At 42.0% G+C, this 19,588-nt stretch overlaps 20 non-coding genes across 20 annotated transcripts; 19 read left to right on the forward strand and 1 right to left on the reverse strand.

Moving 5' to 3' along the window:
• Positions 1-607: 607 nt before the first annotated feature.
• On the reverse strand, positions 608-679 carry trnaa-ugc (transfer RNA alanine (anticodon UGC)). Its single transcript has one exon. It is a non-coding gene; the product is annotated as a tRNA-Ala (tRNA).
• A 2,397-nt stretch (positions 680-3,076) lies between these two features.
• On the forward strand, positions 3,077-3,148 carry trnaa-ugc (transfer RNA alanine (anticodon UGC)). Its single transcript has one exon. It is a non-coding gene; the product is annotated as a tRNA-Ala (tRNA).
• Positions 3,149-3,664: 516 nt separating this feature from the next.
• trnaa-ugc (transfer RNA alanine (anticodon UGC)) lies at positions 3,665-3,736 on the forward strand. Its single transcript has one exon. It is a non-coding gene; the product is annotated as a tRNA-Ala (tRNA).
• A 2,302-nt stretch (positions 3,737-6,038) lies between these two features.
• On the forward strand, positions 6,039-6,110 carry trnaa-ugc (transfer RNA alanine (anticodon UGC)). The gene has a single exon. It is a non-coding gene; the product is annotated as a tRNA-Ala (tRNA).
• A 239-nt stretch (positions 6,111-6,349) lies between these two features.
• Positions 6,350-6,421, forward strand: trnaa-ugc (transfer RNA alanine (anticodon UGC)). Its single transcript has one exon. It is a non-coding gene; the product is annotated as a tRNA-Ala (tRNA).
• A 146-nt stretch (positions 6,422-6,567) lies between these two features.
• Positions 6,568-6,639, forward strand: trnaa-cgc (transfer RNA alanine (anticodon CGC)). Its single transcript has one exon. It is a non-coding gene; the product is annotated as a tRNA-Ala (tRNA).
• Positions 6,640-6,950: 311 nt separating this feature from the next.
• trnaa-ugc (transfer RNA alanine (anticodon UGC)) lies at positions 6,951-7,022 on the forward strand. Its single transcript has one exon. It is a non-coding gene; the product is annotated as a tRNA-Ala (tRNA).
• Positions 7,023-7,452: 430 nt separating this feature from the next.
• Positions 7,453-7,524, forward strand: trnat-ugu (transfer RNA threonine (anticodon UGU)). Its single transcript has one exon. It is a non-coding gene; the product is annotated as a tRNA-Thr (tRNA).
• Positions 7,525-7,860: 336 nt separating this feature from the next.
• trnaa-ugc (transfer RNA alanine (anticodon UGC)) lies at positions 7,861-7,933 on the forward strand. Its single transcript has one exon. It is a non-coding gene; the product is annotated as a tRNA-Ala (tRNA).
• A 498-nt stretch (positions 7,934-8,431) lies between these two features.
• trnaa-ugc (transfer RNA alanine (anticodon UGC)) lies at positions 8,432-8,503 on the forward strand. Its single transcript has one exon. It is a non-coding gene; the product is annotated as a tRNA-Ala (tRNA).
• Positions 8,504-9,237: 734 nt separating this feature from the next.
• Positions 9,238-9,309, forward strand: trnaa-ugc (transfer RNA alanine (anticodon UGC)). The gene has a single exon. It is a non-coding gene; the product is annotated as a tRNA-Ala (tRNA).
• A 146-nt stretch (positions 9,310-9,455) lies between these two features.
• Positions 9,456-9,527, forward strand: trnaa-ugc (transfer RNA alanine (anticodon UGC)). Its single transcript has one exon. It is a non-coding gene; the product is annotated as a tRNA-Ala (tRNA).
• Positions 9,528-10,378: 851 nt separating this feature from the next.
• Positions 10,379-10,450, forward strand: trnaa-cgc (transfer RNA alanine (anticodon CGC)). The gene has a single exon. It is a non-coding gene; the product is annotated as a tRNA-Ala (tRNA).
• Positions 10,451-11,132: 682 nt separating this feature from the next.
• trnaa-ugc (transfer RNA alanine (anticodon UGC)) lies at positions 11,133-11,204 on the forward strand. The gene has a single exon. It is a non-coding gene; the product is annotated as a tRNA-Ala (tRNA).
• Positions 11,205-11,813: 609 nt separating this feature from the next.
• On the forward strand, positions 11,814-11,885 carry trnaa-cgc (transfer RNA alanine (anticodon CGC)). Its single transcript has one exon. It is a non-coding gene; the product is annotated as a tRNA-Ala (tRNA).
• A 683-nt stretch (positions 11,886-12,568) lies between these two features.
• trnaa-ugc (transfer RNA alanine (anticodon UGC)) lies at positions 12,569-12,640 on the forward strand. Its single transcript has one exon. It is a non-coding gene; the product is annotated as a tRNA-Ala (tRNA).
• A 921-nt stretch (positions 12,641-13,561) lies between these two features.
• trnaa-ugc (transfer RNA alanine (anticodon UGC)) lies at positions 13,562-13,633 on the forward strand. The gene has a single exon. It is a non-coding gene; the product is annotated as a tRNA-Ala (tRNA).
• Positions 13,634-13,969: 336 nt separating this feature from the next.
• On the forward strand, positions 13,970-14,041 carry trnaa-cgc (transfer RNA alanine (anticodon CGC)). The gene has a single exon. It is a non-coding gene; the product is annotated as a tRNA-Ala (tRNA).
• Positions 14,042-14,347: 306 nt separating this feature from the next.
• trnaa-ugc (transfer RNA alanine (anticodon UGC)) lies at positions 14,348-14,419 on the forward strand. The gene has a single exon. It is a non-coding gene; the product is annotated as a tRNA-Ala (tRNA).
• Positions 14,420-18,926: 4,507 nt separating this feature from the next.
• trnaa-cgc (transfer RNA alanine (anticodon CGC)) lies at positions 18,927-18,998 on the forward strand. The gene has a single exon. It is a non-coding gene; the product is annotated as a tRNA-Ala (tRNA).
• Positions 18,999-19,588: the final 590 nt, after the last annotated feature.

A 19,588-nucleotide genomic window follows, 5' to 3' on the forward strand; every position in this document is an offset into this window, starting at 1 on the left:
TTGAAATGCATTAAATATTCAACAGCATTAGGTGATGCTGGGGATTGAAGGCAGGACCTCATACATGCAAAGCATGCGCTCTACCACTGAGCTACAACCCCATTTCACGACTGTTTTCTTGGAATTCTGCAGGTTTACAAATGCTGTTAAATACAGTAGCGGGCACCCTGCAAGACCTTTGCTCAACCTTGCTTCAAATGCATTAAACATTTGCCAGCGCTTGGAGATGCTGGGGATTGAACCCAAGGCCTTCTATATGCAAAGCATGTGCTCGGTAGACTTCTGAGGGTTACAAATACTATTAAATATAGTAGGTGGCGCTCTATAAAGTTGAAAGACTTTTGCTCAAACTTGCTTGAAATGCATTAAACATTCAGACTTTCATTTTTTAGATGCATTACACACAACTGAAGTAGTTACCTTTTATTGTTTTAATATTGCAAAGCATACAGCTCATGAAAACCCAAAATTCCTATCTCAAAAAATTCATCAAAAAGGTTTTCTAAACCTGCAGGATTAACCAAATCACTGAATTAACTAACAGTCTAAACACCCTGCAAAAGATTGCTCAACCTTTTAAAAATGCCCAGCCTGGTTCACCAGCACTTGGAGATGCTGGGGATTGAACCCAGGACCTCATCCAAGCAAAGCATGCGCTCTACCACTGAGCTACATCCCCATTTCACAACTTTCTTTTTGGAATTCTGCAGGTTTACAAGTGCTGTTAAAGGCAGTCAGTGGGCATCCTGCAAGAAAAGTGTGGTCAGTACCATGCACCAGTGCATTAAAGGTGACAGGTTGGAGAGGAAGATTGCTGGAGAAGGACCGATTCCAGATCTACCCTTAAAGCTTTGCGGAAGCAGATGGAAATGAGTCTGTAAAAAACAAATTGAGCCACCGTGCTCAAACCTTTGAAATGCAGGACATGGGCTACAGGTGCTGGGCATTCCCCAGGTCAAGCCACTTTTGAACCAGTTACAGCGGCAGAAGCGCCTGACCTGGGCTACATTGAGAAGCAGACACTGGGACTGTTGCTCAGTGGTCCAAAACTTGCTTGAAATGAAATTAAACATTCAACAGCATTTGGAAATGATGCTGGGGATTGAAGACCAGGACCTCATACAAGCAAAGCATGCGCTCTACCACTGAGTTACATCCCCAGTCAGTGATGGTCTTTTGTGCCTTCTGCAGGTTTACAAATGCTGTTAGCTACAGTAGAGGAGCACCCTGCTTCCATTTGCTCAACCTTGCTGGAAATGCATTTAATTTTTCTTCCAGACCTTGCACCTGCTCACAGTGCCAAAACCCAGGACCTGGTTTACTGCAAAGCATGCGCTCTACCACTGAGCTACAACCCCATAGAGAAGCTGTGGGACTTTTGGATTTTTGCAAGACCTTACCCTTAAGGACCTTGCTCAGGGTGCTTGAAATGCCTCCATAACACCTCAGCAGTGCCAGGTCGGCAGTCTTACTCCATGCCACGCCGCATTGAAGCAGTCATTTCTGCAAAATTCCCGACCAAGTATTGAGTGCTTAACTGAACATAATTATTTGAAGGTTGACACTTTTTTGTATTAAAAACACTTTTCTTTTATTGGTCGGATGAAATATGCTAATTTTTGAGATAGGAATTTTGGGTTTTCATGAGCTGTATGCCAAAATCATCAATATTAAAACAATAAAAGGCTTGAAACTACTTCAGTTGTGTGTAATGAATCTAAAATATATGAAAGTCTAATGTTTATCAGTACATTACAGAAAATAATGAACTTTATCACAATATGCTAATTTTTTGAAAAGGACCTCATATTGCAAGGTGCTCTACCATCTGGGTTATCAAATACAGCATCTTGGCGCTTCTACAGGGGTTTAATGCATTTGAAGCAAGGTTGAGAAAAGGTACTTGAGCTTATTTGCCCAGCTCACTGTATTCAACAGTTTTCTTAGGTTTACAAATACTGTTCAAATACAGTAAAAAGCTACAGTTTGAAATGGGGTTGTCAAACTTTATATTAAAGGTTTATAGCGCATTACTTTTAACAATGCTTGTTGATGCTGGGGATTGAACCAAGGACCTGCCTTCAATCCAAAGCATCGCTCTACCACTGAGCTGAACATCCCCATTTTTCAAGCAAGTTTTTGGACTTCTCCAGGTTTAAAATACTGTTAAATACAGTGATCCCAGGTAGCTGCTCTTTGTTTGCTCAGTACTTGCTTGAAATGCATTAAACATGCAAAAACAAACAAGATGCTGGGGATTGCTCCAGGACCTCATACATGCAATGCATGCGCTCTACCACTGAGTTACATCCCCAGTTCAAAACATTCAAATCTAGTAGGTTTACAAAGACTGTTAAAAGAGGCAAATTGAAAGACTTTTGCTCAAACTTGCTTGAAATGCATTAAACATTCAACAGCAAACACTGATGCTGGGGATTGAAGCCATACCTCATACAAGCAGCATGTAACCACTGAGTTACATCCCCGATTCAAAACTGGTTTTTGTACTTCTGCAGGATCACAAAGACTGTTAAACACAGTTCACCCTGCAAGACCATTCAATCCCCAGCATCTCCAAGCGCTGGGAATTGTTTAATGCATTTCAAGCAAGGTTGAGCAAAGGTCTTGCAGGGTGTCCTCTACTGTGTTTAACAGTCTTTGTGATCCTGCAGAAGTACAAAAACCAGTTTTGAATCGGGGATGGAACTCAGTGGTAGAGCGCATGCCTTGCCTGTATGAGGTACTGGCTTCAATCCCCAGCATCACCAAACGCTGTTGAATGTTTAATGCATTTCAAGCAAGTTTGAGCAAAAGTCTTTCAATTTGCCTCTTTAGAGCGCCACACAAAAAAAAAAAAAAAGAGTCTTAAACTGGGTATGTAACTCAGTGGTAGAGCGCATGCTTTGCTTGTATGAGGTCCTGGCTTCAATCCCCAGCATCACCAAACACTTTTGAATGTGTAATGCATTTCAAGCAAGTTTGAGAAAACGTCTTTCAATTTTGTCTTGTATCGTGCCCTCTACTGTATTTTACAGTATTTGTAAACCTACAGAAGTCCAAAAACAAGGAGCGAGCTGGGGATGTAGCTCAGTGGTAGAGCGCATGCTTTGCGTGTATGAGGTCCTGGGTTCAATCCCCAGCATCTCCAAGCACTGGGAATTGTTTAATGCGTTTCAAGCAAGGTTGAGCAAAGGTCTTGCAGGGTGTCCTCTACTGTGTTTAACAGTCTTTGTGATCCTGCAGAAGTACAAAAACCAGTTTTGAATCGGGGATGTAACTCAGTGGTAGAGCGTATGCTTTGCTTGTATGAGGTACTGGCTTCAATCCCCAGCATCACCAAACGCTGTTGAATGTTTATTGCGTTTCAAGCAAGGTTGAGCAAAGGTCTTGCAGGGTGTCCTCTACTGTATTAAATAGTATTTGTAAACCTGCAGAATTCCAAAAAAAAAAGAGTCTTGAACAGGGTATGTAACTCAGTGGTAGAGCGCATGCTTTGCTTGTATGAGGTCCTGCCTTCAATCCCCAGCATCACCAAATGCTTTTGAATGTGTAATGCATTTCAAGCAAGTTTCAGAAAACGTCTTTCAATTTTGTCTTGTATCGTGCCCTCTACTGTAAAACAGTATTTGTAAACCTACAGAAGTCCAAAAGCAATGAGCAAACTGGGGATGTAGCTCAGTGGTAGAGCGCATGCTTTGCATGTATGAGGTCCTGGGTTCAATCCCCAGCATCTCCAAGTGCTGGTAAATGTTTAATGCATTTCAAGCAAGGTTGAGCAAAGGTCTTGCAGGGTGCCCTCTACTGTATTTAACAGTCTTTGTGATCCTGCAGAAGTACAAAAACCAGTTTTGAATTGGGGATGGAACTCAGTGGTAGAGCGCATGCTTTGCTTGTATGAGGTACTGGCTTCAATCCCCAGCATCACCAAACGCTGTTGAATGTTTAATGCATTTCAAGCAAGTTTGAGCAAAAGTCTTTCAATTTGCCTCTTTAGAGCGCCACCTACTATATTTAATAGTATTTGTAACCCTCAGAAGTCTACCGAGCATATGCTTTTCAGTGGTAGAGCGCATGCTTTGCTTGTATGTACTGGCTTCAATCCCCACTCAGTGGTCCTTTTCAAAAAATTAGCATATTGTGATAAAGTTAATTATTTCAAGTAAGCATGATAAACATTAGACTTTCATATATTTTAGATTCATTACACACAACTGAAGTAGTTTCAAGCCTTTTATTGTTTTAATATTGATGATTTTGGCATACAGCTCATGAAAACCCAAAATTCCTATCTCAAAAAATTAGCATATTTCATCCGACCAATAAAAGAAAAGTGTTTTTAATACAAAAAAGTGTCAACCTTCAAATAATTATGTTCAGTTATGCACTCAATACTTGGTCGGGAATCCTTTTGCAGAAATGACTGCTTCAATGCGGCGTGGCATGGAGGCAATCAGCCTGTGGCACTGCTGAGGTGTTATGGAGGCCCAGGATGCTTCGATAGCGGCCTTAAGCTCATCCAGAGTGTTGGGTCTTGCGTCTCTCAACTTTCTCTTCACAATATCCCACAGATTCTCTATGGGGTTCAGGTCAGGAGAGTTGGCAGGCCAATTGAGCACAGTAATACCATGGTCAGTAAACCATTTACCAGTGGTTTTAATGCACTGTGAGCAGGTGCCAGGTCGTGCTGAAAAATGAAATCTTCATCTCCATAAAGCTTTTCAGCAGATGGAAGCATGAAGTGCTTCAAAATCTCCTGATAGCTAGCTGCATTGACCGCAGCTGACATGGCACCCCAGACCATCACTGACTGTGGGTACTTGACACTGGACTTCAGGCATTTTGGCATTTCCCTCTCCCCAGTCTTCCTCCAGACTCTGGCACCTTGATTTTCCGAATGACATGCAAAATTTGCTTTCATCCGAAAAAAGTACTTTGGACCACTGAGCAACAGTCCAGTGCTGCTTCTCTCTGTAGCCCAGGTCAGGCGCTTCTGCCGCTGTTTCTGGTTCAAAAGTGGCTTGACCTGGGGAATGCGGCACCTGTAGCCCATTTCCTGCACACGCCTGTACACGGTGGCTCTGGATGTTTCTACTCCAGACTCAGTCCACTGCTTCCGCAGGTCCCCCAAGGTCTGGAATCGGTCCTTCTCCACAATCTTCCTCAGGGTCCGGTCATCCCCTCTTCTCGTTGTGCTGCGTTTTCTGCCACATTTTTTCCTTCCCACAGACTTCCCACTGAGGTGCCTTGATACAGCACTCTGGGAACAGCCTATTCGTTCAGAAATTTCTTTCTGTGTCTTACCCTCTTGCTTGAGGGTGTCAATGATGGCCTTCTGGACAGCAGTCAGGTCGGCAGTCTTACTTGAGTAATGAACCAGGCTGGGAGTTTTTAAAAGCCTCAGGAATCTTTTGCAGGTGTTTAGAGTTAATTAGTTGATTCAGATGATTAGGTTAATAGCTCGTTTAGAGAACCTTTTCATGATATGCTAATTTTTTGAGATAGGAATTTTGGGTTTTCATGAGCTGTATGCCAAAATCATCAATATTAAAACAATAAAAGGCTTGAAACTACTTCAGTTGCGTGTAATGAATCTAAAATATATGAAAGTCTAATGTTTATCAGTACATTACAGAAAATAATGAACTTTATCACAATATGCTAATTTTTTGAAAAGGACCTGTAGAAGGCCTTGGGTTCAATCCCCAGCATCTCCAAGCGCTGGCAAATGTTTAATGCATTTGAAGCAAGGTTGAGCAAAGGTCTTGCAGGGTGCCCGCTACTGTATTTAACAGCATTTGTAAACCTGCAGAATTCCAAGAAAACAGTCGTGAAATGGGGTTGTAGCTCAGTGGTAGAGCGCATGCTTTGCATGTATGAGGTCCTGCCTTCAATCCCCAGCATCACCTAATGCTGTTGAATATTTAATGCATTTCAAGCAAGTTTGAGCAAAAGTCTTTCAGTTTGGTACTGTAGCTTGCTCTCTACTGTATTTAACAGTATTTGTAAACCTACAGAGGTGCAAAAACAAACAATAAACTGGGGATGTAGCTCAGTGGTAGAGCGCATGCTTTGCATGTATGAGGTCCTGGGTTCAATCCCCAGCATCTCCAAACTGTCTTTACTAGCTTTTTTCCAGACTTTTCAGCCATGTCTGTGTATGCGTTACAATTTCTGCAAAGATCTACTACTCACTATGAAAATGGTATCTTCAGTAGAAGCACCTGTAAGTACACACAACTAACGCCACTGTACATCTGGGGATGTAGCTCGTTGGTAGAGCGCATGCTTTGCTTGTATGAGGTCCTGCCTTCAATCCCAAGTCCAAAAGTCCAAAAGTCAGCTGTAGAATGGGGATGTAGCTCAGTGGTAGAGCGCATGCTTTGCATGTATGAGGTCCTGGGTTCAATCCCCAGCATCTCCAAGCTATCTTTACTAGCTTTTTTCCAGACTTTTCAGCCACGTCTGTGTATGCATTACAATTTCTGGAAACATCTACTACTCACTATGAAAATGGTATCTTCAGTAGAAGCACTTGTAAGTACACACAACTAACACCTCTTTACATCTGGGGATGTAGCTCAGTGGTAGAGCGCATGCTTCGCATGTATGAGGTCCTGGGTTCAATCCCCAGCATCTCCAAGCGCTGGTAAATGTTTAATGCATTTCAAGCAAGGTTGAGCAAAGGTCTTGCAGGGTGCCCTCTACTGTATTTAACAGTATTTGAAATCCTGCAGAAGTCTCAAAAAGCTTTTTGAATCGGGGATGTAACTCAGTGGTAGAGCGTATGCTTTGCTTGTATGAGGTACTGGCTTCAATCCCCAGCATCACCAAACGCTGTTGAATGTTTAATGCGTTTCAAGCAAGGTTGAGCAAAGGTCTTGCAGGGTGCCCTCTACTGTATTTAACAGCATTTGTAAACCTGCAGAATTCCAAAAAAACAGTCGTGAATTGGGGATGTAGCTCAGTGGTAGAGCGCATGCTTTGCATGTATGAGGTCCTGGGTTCAATCCCCAGCATCTCCAAGTGTTGGTAAACATTTAATGCGTTTCAAGCAAGGTTGAGCAACGGTCCTGCAGGGTGCCCCCTACTGTATTTAACAGTATTTGAAATCCTGCAGAAGTCGAAAAAACGTTTTTGCATCGGGGATGTAACTCAGTGGTAGAGCGTATGCTTTGCTTGTATGAGGTACTGGCTTCAATCCCCAGCATCTCCAAGCTATCTTTACTAGCTTTTTTCCAGACTTTTCAGCCACATTTGTGTATGCATTACAATTTCTGGAAACATCTACTACTCACCATGAAAATGGTATCTTCATTAGAAGCACCTGTAAGTACACACAACTAACGCCACTGTACATCTGGGGATGTAGCTCGTTGGTAGAGCGCATGCTTTGCTTGTATGAGGTCCTGCCTTCAATCCCAAGTCCAAAAGTCCAAAAGTCAGCTGTAGAATGGGGAAGTAGCTCAGTGGTAGAGCGCTTGCTTTGTATGTATGAGGTCCTGGGTTCAATCCCCAGCATCTCCAAGTGCTGAGAAATGTTTAATGCATTTCAAGCAAGGTTGAGCAAAGGTCTTGCAGGGTGTCCTCTACTGTTTTTAACAGTCTTTGTGATCCTGCAAAAGTACAAAAACAAGTTTTGAATCGGGGATGAAACTCAGTGGTAGAGCGCATGCTTTGCTTGTATGAGGTCCTGCCTTCAATCCCCAGCATCTCCAAGCTATCTTTACTAGCTTTTTTCCAGACTTTTCAGCCACATTTGTGTATGCATTACAATTTCTGGAAACATCTACTACTCACCATGAAAATGGTATCTTCAGTAGAAGCACCTGTAAGTACACACAACTAACGCCACTTTACATCTGGGGATGTAGCTCAGTGGTATAGCGCATGCTTTGCATGTATGAGGTCCTGGGTTCAATCCCCAGCATCTCAAAGCGCTGGGAATTGTTTAATGCATTTCAAGCAAGGTTGAGCAAAGGTCTTGCAGGGTGTCCTCTACTGTGTTTAACAGTCTTTGTGATCCTGCAGAAGTACAAAAACCAGTTTTGAATCGGGGATGGAACTCAGTGGTAGAGCGCATGCCTTGCCTGTATGAGGTACTGGCTTCAATCCCCAGCATCACCAAACGCTGTTGAATGTTTAATGCATTTCAAGCAAGTTTGAGCAAAAGTCTTTCAATTTGCCTCTTTAGAGCGCCACACAAAAAAAAAAAAAAGAGTCTTAAACTGGGTATGTAACTCAGTGGTAGAGCGCATGCTTTGCTTGTATGAGGTCCTGCCGTCAATCCCCAGCATCACCAAACACTTTTGAATGTGTAATGCATTTCAAGCAAGTTTGAGAAAACGTCTTTCAATTTTGTCTTGTATCGTGCCCTCTACTGTATTTTACAGTATTTGTAAACCTACAGAAGTCCAAAAACAAGGAGCGAGCTGGGGATGTAGCTCAGTGGTAGAGCGCATGCTTTGCGTGTATGAGGTCCTGGGTTCAATCCCCAGCATCTCCAAGCACTGGGAATTGTTTAATGCGTTTCAAGCAAGGTTGAGCAAAGGTCTTGCAGGGTGTCCTCTACTGTGTTTAACAGTCTTTGTGATCCTGCAGAAGTACAAAAACCAGTTTTGAATCGGGGATGTAACTCAGTGGTAGAGCGTATGCTTTGCTTGTATGAGGTACTGGCTTCAATCCCCAGCATCACCAAACGCTGTTGAATGTTTATTGCGTTTTTGAGCAAACTGTATTTAACAGCATTTTTCAAGCAAGTTTGAGCAAAAGTCTTTCAATTTGCCTCTTTACGCTGTTTGTTTAATGCATTTCAAGCGCCACCTACTATATTTAATAGTATTTGTAACCCTCAGAAGTCTACCGAGCACATGCTTTGCATATAGAAGGCCTTGGGTTCAATCCCCAGCATCTCCAAGCGCTGGCAAATGTTTAATGCATTTGAAGCAAGGTTGAGCAAAGGTCTTGCAGGGTGCCCTCTACTGTATTTAACAGCATTTGTAAACCTGCAGAATTCCAAGAAAACAGTTGTGAAATGGGGTTGTAGCTCAGTGGTAGAGCGCATGCTTTGCATGTATGAGGTCCTGCCTTCAATCCCCAGCATCACCAAATGCTGTTGAATATTTAATGCATTTCAAGCAAGTTTGAGAAAAAGTCTTTCAGTTTTGTGCTGTAGCTTGCTCTCTACTGTATTTAACAGTATTTGTAAACCTACAGAAGTCCAAAAAAAAACAACAAACTGGGGATGTAGCTCAGTGGTAGAGTGCATGCTTTGCATGTATGAGGTCCTGGGTTCAATCCCCAGCATCTCCAAGCTGTCTTTACTAGTTTTTTTCCAGACTCTTCAGCCACGTCTGTGTATGCATTACAACTTCTGGAAACATCTACTACTCACTATGAAAATGGTATCTTCAGTAGAAGCACTTGTAAGTACACACAACTAACACTTCTTTACATCTGGGGATGTAGCTCAGTGGTAGAGCGCATGCTTTGCATGTATGAGGTCCTGGGTTCAATCCCCAGCATCTCCAAGTGCTGGTAAATGTTTAATGCATTTCAAGCAAGGTTGAGCAAAGGTCTTGCAGGGTGCCCTCTACTGTATTTAACAGTATTTGAAATCCTGCAGAAGTCTCAAAAAGTTTTTTGAATCGGGGATGTAACTCAGTGGTAGAGCCTATGCTTTGCTTGTATGAGGTACTGGCTTCAATCCCCAGCATCACCAAACGCTGTTGAATGTTTAATGCATTTCAAGCAAGTTTGAGCAAAAGTCTTTCAATTTGCCTCTTTAGAGCGCCACCTACTATATTTAATAGTATTTGTAACCCTCAGAAGTCTACCGAGCACATGCTTTGCATATAGAAGGCCTTGGGTTTAATCCCCAGCATCTCCAAGCGCTGGCAAATGTTTAATGCATTTCAAGCAAGTTTGAGCAAAAGTCTTTCAATTTGCCTCTTTAGAGCGCCACCTACTATATTTAATAGTATTTGTAACCCTCAGAAGTCTACCGAGCACATGCTTTGCATATAGAAGGCCTTGGGTTCAATCCCCAGCATCTCCAAGCGCTGGCAAATGTTTAATGCATTTGAAGCAAGGTTGAGCAAAGGTCTTGCAGGGTGCCCTCTACTGTATTTAACAGCATTTGTAAACCTGCAGAATTCCAAGAAAACAGTCATGAAATGGGGTTGTAGCTCAGTGGTAGAGCGCATGCTTTGCATGTATGAGGTCCTGCCTTCAATCCCCAGCATCACCTAATGCTGTTGAATATTTAATGCATTTCAAGCAAGTTTGAGCAAAAGTCTTTCAGTTTGGTGCTTTAGCTTGCTCTCTACTTTATTTAACAGTATTTGTAAACCTACAGAAGTCCAAAAACAAGCAACAAACTGGGGATGTAGCTCAGTGGTAGAGCGCATGCTTCGCATGTATGAGGTCCTGGGTTCAATCCCCAGCATCTCCAAGTGTTGGTAAACATTTAATGCGTTTCAAGCAAGGTAGAGCAACGGTCTTGCAGGGTGTGCTCTCTACTGTATTTAACAGTATTTGAAATCCTGCAGAAGTCGAAAAAACGTTTTTGCATCGGGGATGTAACTCAGTGGTAGAGCGTATGCTTTGCTTGTATGAGGTACTGGCTTCAATCCCCAGCATCTCCAAGCTATCTTTACTAGCTTTTTTCCAGACTTTTTAGCCACATTTGTGTATGCATTACAATTTCTGGAAACATCTACTACTCACCATGAAAATGGTATCTTCAGTAGAAGCACCTGTAAGTACACACAACTAACGCCACTGTACATCTGGGGATGTAGCTCGTTGGTAGAGCGCATGCTTTGTTTGTATGAGGTCCTGCCTTCAATCCCAAGTCCAAAAGTCCAAAAGTCAGCTGTAGAATGGGAAGTAGCTCAGTGGGGAAGTAGAAGTCCTAGCTCAGTGGTAGAATGGGATGCTCAGTTTGCTTTATGTATGAGGTCCTGAGCTCAATCCCCAGCATCTCCAAGCTATCTTTACTAGCTTTTTTCCAGACTTTTCAGCCACGTCTGTGTATGCATTACAATTTCTGGAAACATCTACTACTCACTATGAAAATGGTATCTTCAGTAGAAGCACTTGTAAGTACACACAACTAGCACCTCTTTACATCTGGGGATGTAGCTCAGTGGTAGAGCGCATGCTTTGCATGTATGAGGTCCTGGGTTCAATCCCCAGCATCTCCAAATGCTGGTAAATGTTTAATGCATTTCAAGCAAGGTTGAGCAAAGGTCTTGCAGGGTGCCCTCTACTGTATTTAACAGTATTTGAAATCCTGCAGAAGTCTCAAAAAGTTTTTTGAATCGGGGATGTAACTCAGTGGTAGAGCGTATGCTTTGCTTGTATGAGGTACTGGCTTCAATCCCCAGCATCACCAAACGCTGTTGAATGTTTAATGCATTTCAAGCAAGTTTGAGCAAAAGTCTTTCAATTTCTACTCTTTAACAGCATTTGTAAACCTGCAGAATTACTGGGGATGTAACTCAGTGGTAGATATGCTTTTTGTATGAACCTTCAATCCCCAGCATCTCCAAGCTATCTTTCTAGCTTTTTTCCAGACTTTTCAGCACATGCAATTTTGCTACTATATGAAAATGGCCTAGAAGGTTCAATCCCCAGCATCTCCAGAGCGCATGCTTTGCAAAGGTCCTGGGTTCAATCCCCAGCATCTGCATTTTAATGGTAAATGTTTAATGCATTTGAAGCAAGGTTGAGCAAAGGTCTTGCAGGATGCCCTCTACTGTATTTAACAGCATTTGTAAACCTGCAGAATTCCAAAAAAACAGTTGTGAAATGGGGATGTAGCTCAGTGGTAGAGCGCATGCTTCGCATGTATGAGGTCCTGGGTTCAATCCCCAGCATCTCCAAGTGTTGGTAAACATTTAATGCGTTTCAAGCAAGGTTGAGCAACGGTCTTGCAGGGTGTTCTCTACTGTGTTTAACGGTCTTTGTGATCCTGCAGAAGTACAAAAACCAGTTTTGAATTGGGGATGGAACTCAGTGGTAGAGCGCATGCTTTGCTTGTATGAGGTACTGGCTTCAATCCCCAGCATCACCAAACGCTGTTGAATGTTTAATGCATTTCAAGCAAGTTTGAGCAAAAGTCTTTCAATTTGCCTCTTTAGAGCGCCACCTACTATATTTAATAGTATTTGTAACCCTCAGAAGTCTACCGAGCACATGCTTTGCATATAGAAGGCCTTGGGTTCAATCCCCAGCATCTCCAAGCGCTGGCAAATGTTTAATGCATTTGAAGCAAGGTTGAGCAAAGGTCTTGCAGGGTGCCCTCTACTGTATTTAACAGCATTTGTAAACCTGCAGAATTCCAAGAAAACAGTCGTGAAATGGGGTTGTAGCTCAGTGGTAGAGCGCATGCTTTGCATGTATGAGGTCCTGCCTTCAATCCCCAGCATCACCTAATGCTGTTGAATATTTAATGCATTTCAAGCAAGTTTGAGCAAAAGTCTTTCAGTTTGGTACTGTAGCTTGCTCTCTACTGTATTTAACAGTATTTGTAAACCTACAGAAGTCCAAAAACAAACAATGAACTGGGGATGTAGCTCAGTGGTAGAGCGCATGCTTTGCATGTATGAGGTCCTGGGTTCAATCCCCAGCATCTCCAAGCTGTCTACTAATTGTTTAATGCATTTCAAGCAAGGTTGAGCAAAGGTCTTGCAGGGTGTCCCTCTACTGTGTTAATTAACAGTCTTTGTGATCCTGCAGAAGTACAAAAACCAGTTTTGAATCTGGGGATGTAACTCAGTGGTAGAGCGCATGCTTTGCTTGTATGAGGGTACTGGCTTCAATCCCCAGCATCACCAAACGCTGTTGAATGTTTAATGCATTTTGCTTTTGAGCAAAAAGGTTTGCAAAGGTCTTGCACTCCTCTACTGTATTTAACAGTATTTGTAAACCTATAGAAGTCCAAAAACAAGCAGTGAACTGGGAATGTAGCTCAGTGGTAGAGCGCATGCTTTGCTTGTATGAGGTCCTGCCTTCAAGCCCCAGCATCACCAAACATTGTTGAATGTTTAATGCATTTCAAGCAAGTTTGAGCAAACGTTTTTCAATTTGGTTTTGTAGCGTGCCCTCTACTGTATTTAACAGTATTTGTAAACCTACAGAAGTCCAAAATCAAGCTATGAACTGGGGATGTAGCTCTGAGGTAGCGTGCATGCTTTGCATGTATGAGGTCCTGGGTTCAATTGCCAGCATCTCCAAGTGCCGGTAAATGTTTAATGCCTTTCAAGCAAGGTTGAGCAAAGGTCTTGCAGGGTGCCTTCTACTGTATTAAATACTATTTGTAAACCTGCAGACTTCCAAAAAACAGTTTTGAAATGGGGATGTAGCTCAGTGGTAGAGCGCATACTTTGCATGTATCTGGTCCTGCCTCTAATCCCCAGCATCACCAAACATTGTTGAACTTTTAATGCATTTCAAGAAAGTTTGAGCCAAACTCTTTCAATTTGCCTCTGTAGAGTGTCCCCTACTATATTTAACGGTATTTGTAAACCTCCAAAAGTCCAAAAGTCATCTGCAGAATGGGAATGTAGCTCAGTGGTAGAGTGCATGCTTTGCATGTATGAGGTCCTGGATTCAATCCCCAGCATCTCCAAGACGTCTTTACTAGCTTTTTTCCAGACTTTTCAGCCATGTCTGTGTATGCTTTACAATTTCTGAAAACATCTTGAGCTAATTTTGAGCAAAAGTCTTTCAATTTGCCTCTTTAGAGCGCCACCTACTATATTTAATAGTATTTGTAACCCTCAGAAGTCTACCGAGCACATGCTTTGCATATAGAAGGCCTTGGGTTCAATCCCCAGCATCTCCAAGCGCTGGCAAATGTTTAATGCATTTGAAGCAAGGTTGAGCAAAGGTCTTGCAGGGTGCCCTCTACTGTATTTAACAGCATTTGTAAACCTGCAGAATTCCAAAAAAACAGTTGTGAAATGGGGATGTAGCTCAGTGGTAGAGTGCATGCTTCGCATGTATGAGGTCCTGGGTTCAATCCCCAGCATCTCCAAGTGCTGGAAAATGTTTAATGCATTTCAAGCAAGGTTGAGCAAAGGTCTCACAGGGTGCCCTCTACTGTATTTAACAGTATTTGTAATCCTGCAGAAGTCCAAAAACCAGTTTTGAATCTGGGGATGTAACTCAGTGGTAGAGCGCATGCTTTGCTTGTATGAGGTCCTGCCTTCAATCCCCAGCATCACCAAACACTGTTGAATGTTTAATGCATTTCAAGCAAGTTTGAGCAAACGTCTTTCAATTTGGTCTTGTAGCGTGCCCTCTACTGTATTTAACAGTATTTGTAAACCAGGTGCAGAGCGGGGTTGTAGCTCAATGGTAGAGTGCGTGCTTTGCCTGTATGAGGTCCTGGGTTCAATCCCCAGCATCTCCAAACTGTCTTTACTAGCTTTTTTCCAGACTTTTCAGCAGTATGTGTATGCATTACATCTAATGAAAGAGAAGTCTAATACTGAATCAGGTAGTATTGAATCTAAACTAGGCAGGTTATATGAATTAGACATGCTTTTTTGTACTTATGGGAAAGATTGCAGGAGCTGATTTGTTAACTAGCAGGAGCTAATGTGGGAATAAAGAGGGCATTGAGGGTCATGTTTATGCAGGACTAAGAGTGACATTTAGTCACATTAAGTGACACCTAGGGCATTTTGCCAAATGCTTTGCTTCACCCATTTGTCATTAGAGTTAAATGCAGGACTAAAAGTGACATTTATAAATAAAATGATAATAAATTACTTTTTTTCTTTTATTTATTTATACAATTCAGTGTTTAATAATTCAAACATAACAATGGAAATCAATAAAATACTTTTTAAACTGACATTTTAATAGACATATTTAAAAAATCACTTTAAATGCACAGTTGCTTATCTATGGCATTTTGCCAAATGCTTTTCTTTACCCATTTGTCATGAAAGTTAAATGCAGGACTAAGAGTTACATTTAAAAAATATATATATATATATAATAAATGACTATTTTATTTTATTATTTATTTTTTATTTTTTTACTTTTTTTATTTATACAATTTAGGTTTTAAGAATTTAAACATAACAATGGAAATAAATAAATGACATTTTAAACGGACATATTAATAGACATATTTATATCTTTATCCATTTGTCATTAGAGTTAAAAATTATTAGCTGATCTCATGAAAAATGTAACTATTTTTTGAGATGGAGATTCTGTCCGAGGAGTTTTGTTCCTTATTTCATTCCTTGGGCATGCTCTGCTTTCTATGTTAACGTTGTTGATGCAGATTTAATGAGTTGGAAGGAGAGAAAATAACAATACTTCTATTGTTTTAACATGAGGGGTCTATGAATTGAAACGTGTGATTAAATCATGTACTAAAAAATAATACACAGGATTTCAAATATGAGACTGAAAAAACAGTAGCTTAGTTAAAGGCATTGTTTGATTTTTTGAATAAATCTAAAAGTAAAACTAAGAAACAGAAGGGCCAAACCTCTGGTCTCCTGCTCTTTAGGCACTCCCTCTGCTCAGACAAGAGGAACTTACCAAAGCTCCAGTGCTCCATGGGCAGAGCCTCTTCAGAGTGTGCTTGGATCTTGGAGAAGCTATGGGACCTTCTTCCACACGTTGTTTTTTATGTGGAGGTGGCTGAACCACATCTACACTGTCCTGTTGAAAAAAACATACATCATCATTTAATGCACAAGCAGTTTTGATGAATGTCTCTTAGACAAAATCTAAAAGCATATCACTTCTACCAGAATTAAAACTAAGAACATTTTCTGAATAAACTGAATGAGAGACAAGAGTGACTTACCAAATCTCCAGTGCTCCATGGGCAGAGCCTTTTCCAAGGTACTCACTGTGGACATGCGGCAGGTCCAGGTGCTTTCTTAAGGGACCTGATGGACACAGCCGCTTTCCCAGGGGACCCGTTGAGCCTAAGTGCGCTCTCAGGGGACTTGGTCGGAGCAGGTGCTTCCTTGGGAGATGCAGTGGGCACAGGTTCTCCCTCAGGGGAAGCGAAGGGGACAGGTGCACCTTTTGGGGCCCTGGCTGTTGGAGGTGGTCCCTTTGGAGGCCTTAAGGGCAAGGGTGTTAAAATGACGTCCCTTTTCAGATACTGCCTCATATTTTCAGGGACCATTATTTTTCTCCTCAGTAAGGTCCTGGCCAGAGCAGGTGCTTCCTCGGGGGAAGCAGTGAGCACAGGTGCTCCTTCAAGGGACCTAGTCAGAGTAGGTGCTTCTTCAGACTGCTGTATGAGTAGGTGCACCTTCTGAGGACCTGATTGGACCACGTGCTTCCTCAGGGGACACAGTTGGAACAGATTTACTCTGAGGGGAAGTAGAAGGAACAGGCCCTGGCGGCTGGAGCTGGTCCCTTTGGAGGCCTTAAGGGCAAAGGTGTTAAAATAACATTCCTTGTCAGGTACAGCCTCATATTTTCAGGGATCGTTATTTTTCTCCTCAGTGCGGCCCTAGCTGGAGAAGGTTCTTCATCTGAGGATGCAGCAGCTCCCTCAGGAGACCTGTTCGATGCAGGTACCTCCTTAGAAGCTGTGGTAGGAACTGGTGCACCTTCTGAGGAACTGGCTGGAGCAGGTGCTTCCGTAGGGGATACAACTGGAACAGGTACTCCCTCAGGGGAAGCACAAGGAACAGGTGCTCCGTTTGGGGCCCTGGCAGGTGGAGCTGGTCCCTTTGGAGGCCTTAAGGGCAAAGGTTTTAAAATGACATCCCTTGTCAGATACAGCCTCATATTTGTAGGGATCGTTACTTTTCTCTTCAGTGCCGCCCTGGCTGGAGCTTCCTCAAAGGATGCAGCAGAAACAGGTGCACCCCCAGGAGACCTGGCCAGAGCAGGTGCTTCCTCAAGGGAAGCAGTGAGCGCAGGTGCTCCTTCAGGGGACCTGGTTGGAACAGGTGCTCCTTCTGAGGACATGGCTGTAGCATGTGCTTCCTCAGAGTGCACTGTTAAAACAGGAACTCCCTCAGGGGAAGCAGAGGGAACAGGTGCTCCCTCAGGGGACCTGTCCTGAGCAGGTGCTTCCTCTGGGAATGCAGTGGGCATAGGTGCTTCCTCCACTATTCCCCAACACTGGCCTGAAGGGAGATGCTCACACTCACCCTTTTTAGATGAGGAGTGTAAAAGGTCTTCAACCTCTATTACAGCCCACCAACAGCCTGCGAGGAGGGCTGTAATGAGCTCATCATGCTCATCAATGGGGATGAAGTGTTCTGTAGACATGGCTGACATACTCAGATTCTTTGATAAATAATGGTGGTAAGACTAGTTATCCAAAACAAGGTGTGTAATTTTGAATGGTTGTTTGCAACAGTGAACTGTCTATGAAACTCTGTAAGAGAAAGAAATAAGGAAGATTTGAGCTGAGTAAACATATCAGAGCCTAAAAACTGGTTGCTTCAGTTTACTTTTCCATATTGGTGATAACTTATCTTTAATTAATTTTTTATGGAGGATATCACTTGCGGCGCTGCTTTGTTTACAGTAACTGAAACGCTGAACTGAAACAGGAAGCGTTATATCCCTGCTGTTCCATAAGCGCCACCTAATTTTTAGCATAATTTGACAAAATTAAAGTCAAACCATTCTGTCTGATTTAAATCTTGAAATTGTACAATCAAATAAATATTAAAAAATTAACTGCTAATGCATCTTTGTTTGGACTGTGGTTAAAATGCAGTGGTTGCCTGCCTAGAGATTTTTTAAGGCAAGGTAAGCCTGTAATAGAGCAAATAAACATTTTGTTCATGTACTCTTTCATTATTTCTTGTCAAAAGACAAGAAAAAATTTAAACAAAAGTTTAAAGAAAAAAGAAAAAAAATCATATTTTGTGTACTTTTTGAAAAACAGTGTATATATGGGTGGTGTCCGACTGGAACGATGGTGGGCTGCTTGGACCAAAAATGCCTGGGCTGATTTGTTGTCCCAGCCCGGCCCTGCCACTAAGTGTTTCTAGTTGTTGAAGATCTGGCTGTCAAAATGATCCCACAAAACAATGCACTTTTAACATTTCATATTTTAATTATATTTTTAACACTTCTAAAACAAACAGCTTAAATACTAAAAGGCAACTACTACAATTTAAACATTTTTCTAAAAAAATAAGGACAAAGCATTTTTGTTGTCATTTGGTCATATTCACATTTTGGACGTTTCGCTAGATAAGACCCTTCCTCGGCTGGGATTGTTTACAACCGCATTTGGGATTGTTTGAAGCCGCATTTAAACTGTGTTAAGGAAGTTCAAAATCGGGGCACCATACCAGACCATTATATGACATTTCTTTACGACTGAAGAAAGAAAGACATGAACATCTTGGATGACAAGGGGTGAGTACATATGTGAATCCTTGTTTTGGAAGTGGACTTTTAAAATTGCAAAAGTTTTAGGCCACTAGTATTTTCACCAGCTAAAAATGGTTTAAAGTAAGTTATTTCTATCTTTTGCTGTAGTGTGTCAGTAAAAAATATCGGTTTACATTTCCAAACATTCTGTTTGCCATTAATTGTAATAATCCAGTGAGATTTTTGCTTTTGCACAACGAGTCTGACTTCAACAGCCAGTGCTCCACACTGATCTAATCTCATCATCATCCAGTCTTTGAATGACATGAAGAAACAGAACAAACTGAAACAGAGTATCTCCAGAAGAAAATGGTATCTTCAGTCCAAGCACCTTCAAGAGACCTACCTGCAAAGCTACCTGAAAAGTTTTGCGGAAGTGCATCTAGGGCAAAAGCTGCTTTAATTGCAAAGAATGGTCGCACCAAATCCCAAGTTCATTTAATAAAAGGTAATTGATAAAGGGAAGGCTTATGACAGAATTCTCATTTTACAACATTTTTTAAGTCCTGAGCAAAACTTTTAACAGTGCTGCAGATGTAGCTCAGTGGTAGAGTGCATGCTTCGCATGTATGAGGTCCTGGGTTCAATCCCCAGCATCTCCAAGTGCTGGAAAATGTTTAATACATTTCAAGCAAGGTTGAGCAAAGGTCTCACAGGGTGCCCTCTACTGTATTTAACAGTATTTGTAATCCTGCAGAAGTCCAAAAACCAGTTTTGAATCTGGGATGTAACTCAGTGGGAGAGCGCATGCTTTGCTTGTATGAGGTCCTGCCTTCAATCCCCAGCATCACCAAACACTGTTGAATGTTTAATGCATTTCAAGCAAGTTTGAGCAAACGTCTTTCAATTTGGTCTTGTAGCGTGCCCTCTACTGTATTTAACAGTATTTGTAAACCAGGTGCAGAGCGGGGTTGTAGTTCAATGGTAGAGTGCGTGCTTTGCCTGTATGAGGTCCTGGGTTCAATCCCCAGCATCTCCAAACTGTCTTTACTAGCTTTTTTCCAGACTTTTCAGCAGTATGTGTATGCATTACAGTTTCTGCAAACATCTGCTACTCACTATGAAAATGATCTTTAGTAAAAGCACTTGCAAGTACACACAATTAACGCTGGTTTGCATCTGGGGATGCAACTCAGGGGTAGCGTGCATGCTATACATGTATGAGGTCCTGAGTTCAATCCCCAGCCACTCC

Source organism: Labeo rohita, chromosome 6, assembly GCF_022985175.1.
Source record: "Labeo rohita strain BAU-BD-2019 chromosome 6, IGBB_LRoh.1.0, whole genome shotgun sequence".
Classification (NCBI taxonomy): Eukaryota; Metazoa; Chordata; class Actinopteri; order Cypriniformes; family Cyprinidae; genus Labeo; species Labeo rohita.